The sequence below is a fragment of the Tupaia chinensis genome, unplaced genomic scaffold (genome assembly GCF_000334495.1).
Source record: "Tupaia chinensis unplaced genomic scaffold, TupChi_1.0 Scaffold000142_1, whole genome shotgun sequence".
Lineage (NCBI taxonomy): Eukaryota > Metazoa > Chordata > Mammalia > Scandentia > Tupaiidae > Tupaia > Tupaia belangeri.
In genome coordinates this window covers 61,429-71,394 of record NW_006159612.1, presented here as the reverse complement: position 1 = coordinate 71,394, position 9,966 = coordinate 61,429, and the positions used below count along the sequence as shown (strand labels likewise).

Genomic DNA, 9,966 nt, shown 5'->3' with positions numbered 1-9,966 from the left:
ATCACCCATAGGGAACAGTCATGATGGAACCCTTTTTCATCTCTGTTTTTTATCCGTAATCAGGGACATGAACACAAATGTGCCTAGTGTTTTGTTTTCTTCTTAAATAATTATTTTATTTTGTTTATTATTTTTAAAATTTAATCTGAGAGAGACAGAGAGAAAGAGAAAGAGAAAGGGAAAGTCAGAAAATCCATCATCAAGTCCAGAACTCAAACCACAGTCAGCAATGTGGGAGTCCAGTGCCTTAACAACCATACCACCTGCAGTCCCATCCAGTGTGTTTTGTAAGCTGCAGGTACAGGACTCAAGATCCTAGCTTAGTTATGTGTGATTCAGCCACCTTAATCAAATCCTCACTGGCTGGCCCCATGAGTGCCCTTTATAAATGACAAAGTTAAGGCTATAATTAGTCCAAGCCAGATTTTATTAGTCTGAGTTTTATGAAAATCCATGTACAAATCACTCTTTGGAAAACAACTTCGAATTTTTCTTATGAGCTACAACCACTCTTCCATTATTTTTAGGAGAAAAAAAGGGAGTGCATCTCACTTGACCAGTCAATTCACATTGAGCCCCTACAAAAATGGGTAGAGATGTTAAAATAGAGAAAATACTTGATAGATATGGACTGTCCAACCTCTACATTTCATGCAGTCCTAATTTGTAAATCCTGCCTTTTTATACAGCTTCATCCATTTCTGAAGAAAAGCCAGTTGACAAACAGCTTTGATTACAATGTGACCCTGGAAGAAAAAAGAAAAATGGTACAGTATGATATCTACAATCTTGTGAGATTTTCTAATCACAGTTGGCTGTTTGTTAAAGTAGGAGATTTTGTCTACAAGAGCACCCAGGATCATGGCTTGGTCATTAATGAAGAGATGATAAAATGGCCTGTTAATTTCAAGGAGGTATGATGTCATTTCAATATTAAATATATACAGAGATATCTGAACACAGTCCTGAAATGAAATTGTGCAACTACCTTTTTTGTGTGTGCTGTTTTTGTTTGTGTTTTCCAATATTTGTATTTTTTTATTCTTTTTATTTACATTTAATCACTATACCTCTTTGGAGTGTACAACATGACTTTTCCCAGCATGAGTACGGTGCATATCAGACAAGACAAATACACTACCATATATATTATCATCAGCAAATAGCTTTTTATTTTTGTGTCAGTTATATGTACTTCTTTTTCCTCTGTTTCCCTCCTCCCCTAATATCCACCCTCATTTTATCCCTATCTTTACTATCTGTAGTATCTACAGTTTCTCTCCCTGCTGCTAAACTTTCCAATCTTTCAGTTTCTACATAGACATTTAGTATCTATCATCTATCTATCTATCTATCTATCTATCTATCTATCTATCTATCTATCTATCTATCTATCCATCTATCTACCTATCATCTATCATCTCTCTCTTTTACCTATCTATATATCTCTATATATCGATAGATAGATATATAGATAGATAGATAGATAGATAGATAGATAGATAGATAGATAGATAGATAGATAGATAGATAGATAGATAGATAGATAGATAGATAGATAGATAGATAGATAGATAGATAGATAGATAGATAGATAGATAGATAGATAGATAGATAGATAGATAGATAGATAGATAGATAGATAGATAGATAGATAGATAGAAAATGTATTTAATTTGCATTTAATTTCTTTTATACATTCAGTCACTACACTTTAGTTTGTAAAGTGAATTTTCCAACATGAATACATTTCTCACCAGTCCATTTGGGGGTACTATACATGTTATCATTTACAGATAATAATTTATTTCTGGGTCTCATAAATATCTTGACTCTCTATTTTTCTCCTTGATGTCTTTCCTCACATTTTCCTCCTTCTCTCACCCTGGTTTTAATTGGCTCTACCTCAGCATTCAATTTATTTTTCATGGGGCAGCAGGTGGTGTAGTGGTAAAGGAACTGGGTTCTCACATGGCCAACCATAGTTTGTGTCCTGGGTCTGGTGACTTGAAAATTACGCCTAGCATGTGGATGTGCATACATGTCCAAAATCCTGAGAGGAGAATGGAGAAAAAGGGACTGTGGTGTAGCCACCCTCCTGAAGATAAATTTCTCACTATTTTTGTGTTTCTATTTTTCTCTAGTGAAAGCAAATGACTTATGGCAGAAACCTAAAAAATTTGAATTAAACTTTTGCCTCAGAAAAATATAATTATTTTTTTAAATCTGCCTTTTACATTCTGGCTTTATACTATGTTATTTTGCTTACATACATTCTTACTATAGAAAAACAACTGTTTTTTATATGCTGATTTGTTTTATGTTTGTTCAAGCAGCAAGCCAATTAAAACCAGTGAGGCAATGGATATGTATAAATACTTGAACATTGTTTAATGAGAGATGCATTTTTAAATCTAATAAGATTTAATTTTCATTTCAAATAGATTTTTGCTATAGGATCTGTGTGATTCCCAGAGAGAAAAAGACAGAAAGCCAAAAATCAACCCCTTGGGAAGAGACCATGTTACAATCACTTTTTCTCCATTCTCCTCTCAACATTCTGAGCTCAAATGCACATTTACCTGGTGTGAGATTCAAGATGTCAGAACTGGGATTCAAACTGCACTTAGTCATGTAGGAGTCCAGTGACATAACCAGTGTACCATCTGTTGGTCCCCCAAGAAATGCATTTTTTAGGGAATTTGTCATTGAGTAAACATAATAGATTGCACTTACACAAACCTACATGATATTACACATCACAAATGAAATTTTTAGGCCCTAACCTATTATTTTACAGGACCACTATCATATGCTTTTCATCATTGACTGAAATGTCTTCTATCTTTATGAAGCATGTGAGTCTCATATAAATACCTATATGTGTGTGTGTGTAAAAAAAAAACCCTCTATATATCCTGAAACCCTTTATCATTTGTCAACAAAGTCCTCCTCATACATTAAAATACTGTAAACACAAGATTACAGATTAAGATACCATTTATGTTTTTGTAGGTACTATTCACTTTCCTCTTGTCATTTTGCATAGCATTCTTATCTTTTTAAAGAATTATTTAATTTATTATTTATTTTTAGTGTTCTTCAACTTGACGAGAGAGAGAATGTGAAAGCCAGCTAATGGGTCCAGGACTCAAACTGTAGTCAGCCATATGAGAATCCAGTACCTTAACAACACCACCACCTGCCAGCCTTTTGAATATTATTCTTTGTTCTACTAAATACCTCAGAGCATTGAATATAATCTCAGCCAAGTAGATGAGACAGAAGATTTATACAACTGGGGAAAGCAGATAACGTAGTAGTTATAATACTGGATTCCCTCATGGCTGACCCCAGTTTGAGTGTGGGGCCCACTGTCTTGAAACTCATTCTGGGCACACATACATGCATGCCCCATATACTGGAAGAAGATGGAGGAGAATGAATTGTGATGTGGCCATTTCCCCTTGGTGCTAACTTTTTTTTTTTTTTTTTTGGAGAGGTTTTTCGCTATAGAGTGCATGCGCTCGCCAGACAGACAGAGACAGAAAGCGAGAAATCACACCCCCCCAGGGGGGATGGTCACGCCGCAATTCCTTCTCCTCCATTCTCCTCTTGGGATCTTGGGCACGCACGCACACACACCCGGTGTGAATTTTAAGCCACCAGGTCCTGGATGTGCACTGCAGTTGACTACGTGGGAGTCCAGCGACATAGCCATTACGCTAACTGCTGGTCCCCCCTTTGGGCTAACTTTTCACTTTCACTTTCACTGTTACTGTTTATCTCGCTCTCTCTATCTATCTATCTATCTATTTCTCTCTTAATCTGGTGGGTGCACACATCCTAAGGCAAAATTCTCTTTAAAAAAAGATTTATATAAGATTTATGCTTCACACATGTAGTGTGTTAATGTATGAAAAGCAGTGCTCTACTGGCCTCAGAGCCCAGAATTGTATTAACCACATTCTCATCATTCTGCTGGCCCTTGCAATTTAAGTAAAATTTTTATTGTGTACCTACATATCACATTATTAGATATTTTAAAATCAAAAACTTAAAATTTTCTACCCAACCAGATATGAGGACATAGGATAAATATTCTTGGGAACACAGCTTTTCTGAATATTTACCTTGTAAAACCTGTATTGAGATTTTTTTGAAGAAAGTGATTACATAAGAGAAAATAATGACACAAGGGATTATTTTAGTTATGTATGGGAGTACAGTAATTAGGTACCTTGGAGATATTTGGTAAATAATACATACAGATGACCAGCAGATGACAAGATGGTTAAAACACTGGACTCCCACATAGTTGACCACAGTTCTTGTCTTGGGCCTGGTGGCTTGATTTCTCACTTTTCCTTTTACTCCCTCTGTATTTCTGTCCAAAATTTAAAAATAATAATAATAAACAAAATAAAATAAATAGTTTTTTAAATTAAAAATTATAATATTACATAAAGAACAAAGGAAAGAATACTAGCTCTTCATTAGAAGTCTTTGTAAGGATGGCCAGCAGATAACATAATGGTTAAGGCTCTGGACTCCCACGGCTACCTGCAGTTTTGAGTCCTGGAATCAGAGACTTGAAACTCATGTCAGGCACACGTGCATGCTTGCTCCAAATCCTGAGAAGAGACTAAAAAAGGGATTGCGGTGTGAACATCACTCCAGGGGTTGTTTTCTTCCTTTCTCTGTCCCTCTGGCAATTGCATGTATCCTATGTAAAAAATCTATCTCTAAAAACCAAAACTGAACCATTAAAAGAAAGCATAGCTAATATCAATGTGATGGGACTTTAAATGATACACAGTTAAGAACTATTAATGACAATAGTTTTCTCTGAAGTGGAGAAAAATAAAGACATTCCATTAAAATAGTTCATAACACATGATTATGACAAATGATTCTCTTTTTTTCTCAGACTCCTGAATCTGTATGTAGTGACAGCTGTGTTCCTGGATTCCAAAAACTTCTCCAAGAAGGAAGACCTGTTTGCTGCTTTATTTGTGTCTTGTGTCCAGAGTCAGAAATTTCAAATCAAACAAGTATGATATATATAACTACAGTATTAAGTGAAACTGTTACTATTAGAAAGAAAACATGGGGGTCAGCAGATGATGTGGTGGTAAAGGCACTGTCCCATGTGGTTGACTGTGGTTTAATTCCCAATCCTGAGGCTTAAAAGTCATGCCAGGGGCATGTGCATGTATGCCCCAAATCTCTAGAGCAGAAAGGAACAGAAAAGACTGTAAGACCATCTCCTCTGGGTGGTGATTTATCACTTTCTCTTTGGTGAGCACACTTGCCCTATAACAAACTCACACAGACACACAGACACACACACACACACACACACAAAATGAATCAAAGAGCACCAGTGTTCTTAATTCAAATATTTATTGTTTTGGTATATTTATTCTATAAACACTATTACTACCTTATTTTGTGTAAGCTGTTATTTGGACATGCTCATTCCCTTAGGCTCAACTTTGAAATGATTTCCAATGGACATCCTTGCACTTTAGTGCTGGGTAAAACAGTGTCAATCTTAGGTCTTATACTGGACCATGTGAGTCAGGATGAAAGATGTGTCATCATCAAAGTTACCTGTGGGTACCTTAAACTTTGAATTCCATTTATATACACAGATGATAAGCACAATATAATTACAGATAAATTATTATAAGAATATTTTAAATAATATTTCATTCATGCTCAAACACCTGTGAAATTGAAAACAAAGAATTGACTAATATCAGAATATAATATTTTGAATTATATTACAGGAAGAAAAAGAAACATAGTTTAAAGATGGAAGACTCAACATTCTAATAAATTTCACAATTGGGCACCTCAAAATTTGTTGTCATACAATATATAAAATCAAATAATTACCAGAATAAAATGTGATGCTGCCAAATGTGAAATATGGACAATTATAAGAAATCATGCTTCCATTTTCCCAATATATAAGGAATAAATATGGTTTGAATTATTTCATAAGTATTACTCAATTCCAGGCATTCTAACAGTAGAAACATTTAGTTTTCATCATTAGTAAAATTAAATATTTATGTTCAGGTTAGAATATGCTAAGAAAAATACTTATTACTTGTGAAGGAATTGCAAAACCAAATAAGTGTGCAAAGCAAGAAAGTAAAATAGAGATATGGAGACAGCCCATGGCATGGTGGTTTAGGCAGCTGAATCCCACATGACCCAAATTGTAACTTGAGTCCCAAACAAGATGACTTGGAAAATACACCAGGAGTTTGTATGATGTGGAAAACAGCAATAAGAGAAAAAATGGTGCAGAAGGGATTGTGGAATTGACATTTTACAGAGGTGGTGCTGTCTCAAGTTCTTTCTCTTTCTGGCCATCTCTCTCCAGTGACTGAATGTGCCTCCTGGCAAATTTGTTTAGAAAAATAAATAATATGGGCCAGTATGTGGCATGATTTATAAGGTTCTAGACTCCCACATGACCAACAATGATTTGAGTCCCAGACCTGTCTACTTGGTTTTCCACTTTCCCTCTCTCTCTCTCTCTCGCTCTCGCTCTCTCTCTCTGTGTGTGTGTGTCTCTCTGTGATGAACACACATGACCTATAGCAAATTTTAAACATAATAATAAATTAAATTTAAAATTATTTTTAAAGGGTAAAAGAAAAAAATGAAGAGAAAAGAAAAGGTTTGGGACCCAGAAGAAAACAAACACATGCATGTGGGTGCCAAACCTATTTCGGAGACAGAAGTCTGGAGTATCTGCTGACTCTTGGAAAAGAAATAAGTAATGCAAGAAAAAAATGTAATTATCCAAACCTATTTCGGAGACAGAAGTCTGGAGTATCTGCTGACTCTTGGAAAAGAAATAAGTAATGCAAGAAAAAAATGTAATTATCACTCTGATTCCTTTTTCTAAGAGCTATTTACTTAATTTTATTTATCATTATTATTATTAAAATTTGCTACAGGTCATGCACACTCACCAGAGAGAAAGACGAGAAAGAAAGAAAGAGAAATTGAGAGAGCAAGTTACCATGTCTAAGACTCAAACTGCCATAAGTCTTGTGGGAGCCTAGGACCTTTTTTTATAATTTCAATTTCTTTTATACATTCAATCACTATACTTAACTTAGCTTGTGAAGTGAATTTTCCAACATTAATACATTTCTCACCAGTCAAGGTAGGGATACCTTACATGTTATCATCAGATTATTATCAACAGATAATAATCCATTTCTATGTCTCATAAATGTATTGCCTCTCCTTGTTTCTTCCTAATGTCTTTACTTAGACCTTCCTCCCATATCTTCCCACACTAGGATCTCAACTGCCATGACACCTGCTGGCCCCTGCTATAATTCTTTGAGAAGATATTGGCTTGTCGGAAGAGTCACAATGTATTTTTAAGTTTTTTTTCCGTGTGGAAAATGCATCATGACTTTTTCAGCAGCCCAATTCTATTGCCTCAGTATTACAAAAGTAAGTAATTACTTGAGAAATTTATAGGCACATCATGTATTTTTCTAAAAAAAAAAAAAAAAGTAGTTGAAATGCAGACATGCTTGTTAATTTCCATAATCTCTGTGGCTGCTTTTTTGCTACATAACAATAGAAGTGAGTATATACAACAGAAATAGCATAATGTATAAAGCCAAAATGTATCACCAGCCTCTGGTAATAATAAAAAAAAAAGATTTAGAATCTATGGTTTCAGATGTATATAAATGGATATGTCAGAAAGAACATTCCATCCTTCTATAATGTAATATAATACAAATTTCTCAAACAATAGCTGTATGGGAGCAATCAAATTCCATTCAAGATTTAAGTGTTTTAAATTAAAAAAATTATCTGAGACCAGAAGTTGTCATAGTGACTTATTGCTGGACTCCAACATGGCCAACTGCAATTTGAGACCTAGACATGGTACCTTGAAACTCATGTCAGGCAGGTGTGCTTGCATGCTCAAGATCCCAGGAAGAGAATGGAGAAAAAGAGATTGTAGTATGGTCATCCTCCCTGAGGGTGATTTCTCACTTTTCCTCTCACTATCTCTTTCTCTGTCTCTGTCACTTTCTCTCTCTCTCTGGCAAGCATACATGGCCTAAGGCAAAACCTCTACAAAAAATTAAGTCTGTTTTCAACGTTTACATAGGACTATTTGTGTTAATATTGATAGGAAAAATAAATGTACAATGAGAAAAGTAGGTACACAAAGTGACAAATTAGATACAAGCAAAAAATCAATAGAAATTAAGATAGAGATAAAAGTTAGGATATTTCAGGAGAACAAGATAAAGTTATTTTTCTCTGAAAATTAATAAGAAAATGATTCATTACTGTTGTGATAAAAAATATAAGCCAGGGAACTGTAAGGTTTATTATAAGGAAAACAGAGGAGAGAGTAGAGGAGATCTGCTATAAATTATCATCATTGATAGCATCATTCAGAGCCACAAGATGGGCAAACCAAGACACTAATGTTCTGAGATCCAGTTTTAAATCACTTTGTAGCCACCTGAAGCTGAAAGAATTCTCTCAGCATGGTCAACATTGGCTCTTAATTTGGTATATGTCGGTATTACCTCAGGGAATTAATCTGTGCAAAATTACACTAAAGTGACCATTTACATCAACATGACAATCAATTTGTGAAATTGAATCACTGGATCTTCATTTTGTCACCAGATGCAAAGCAATGTGTCCAGTGCCCAGTTCAAGAGTGTCCAAACACTGAAAGAACTCACTGCCTTCCCAAGCCTGTGACATTCCTGGCTTTTGAAGATGCTTTGGAGCCTGCATAGCTCTGTGCTTCTTTGTTCTCACAGCTGTAGTTTTGGGGGTCTTTGTGAAGCACTGAGACACACCCATTGTCAAGGCCAACAACCAGGCTCTCAGCTTTATTCTGCTCATCTCCCTCCTGCTGTGCTTCTTCTGCTCCTTACTATTCATTGGTCATCCTAATACAGCCACTTCCAACAAGTGACATTTAGCCTTGTGTTCACTGTAGCTGTTTCCACTGTTTTGGCCAAAATCATTACTGTGATTCTGGCATTCAAGGCCATGAAGTCTGGAAGAACAATGAGGTGCTTGTTGCTATCAGGGACTTCTAATGCTGTCATTTCCATTTGCTCTCTGATCCAAATGATTATCTGTGGAATCTGGCTGGGAACCTCTCCCCCTTTTATTGACATAGACTCATATTCTGAGCCCAGAAACCTCATCATCATATGCAACAAGGGCTCAGTCACTGCCTTCTACTGTGTCCTGGGCTACTTGGGCTTATTGGCTCTGGGAAGCTTCACTTTGGCTTTTATGGCCAGGAACCTGCCTGACACATTCAATGAAGCCAAGTTCCTCACACTCAGCATGCTGGTTTTCTGCAGTGTCTGTGTCACATTTGTCCTCGTCTATCACAGCACCAAGGGGAAGTTCACAGTGACTGTGGAGATCTTCGTCATCTTGCCCTCAAGTGCAGGCCTAGGCTGCATCTTTTCCCCTAAGTGCTATGTTATTCTGATAAGGCCTGATAAGAATTCCTGGGATGGTTAAAAAATCAGAAGAGTTACCAAATAAAATCTAAGGTTTATAACATAAGACTGTATCACAATTTTAGAATTTTGAACCAAAAATGTACTGATTTTATATTCCTATATATTAAACAGAGAATACTGAAAATAACTGACTTCTTAAATTAATTTTAAAAAATCCTTGCATGTATATAATCCTTGACAGTTATTATACTTTCATCTATGAATGCTATCTTAGATTAATGGGTATTTCTTACAATATGAGTATTGAGTAATGAAAACATTTTATTAATTTTAGTGTTTATTGTGTTCTCCTAGACAGATTTTTACTTCTATACAGTCAGTAATAATATCTTTACTTCCATATCTGAGTTACTGATTTGTATCATCTCTCTTTTCTAGGAAGGTCTTGCTTTATTTA

The 9,966-nt window shown here is 35.5% G+C and overlaps 1 pseudogene; it reads left to right on the top strand.

Moving 5' to 3' along the window:
- LOC102503185 (vomeronasal type-2 receptor 116-like) overlaps positions 1-9,591 on the top strand; it is a 37,643-nt pseudogene extending 28,052 nt beyond the window's left edge.
- The last annotated feature ends 375 nt before the right edge of the window (positions 9,592-9,966 follow it).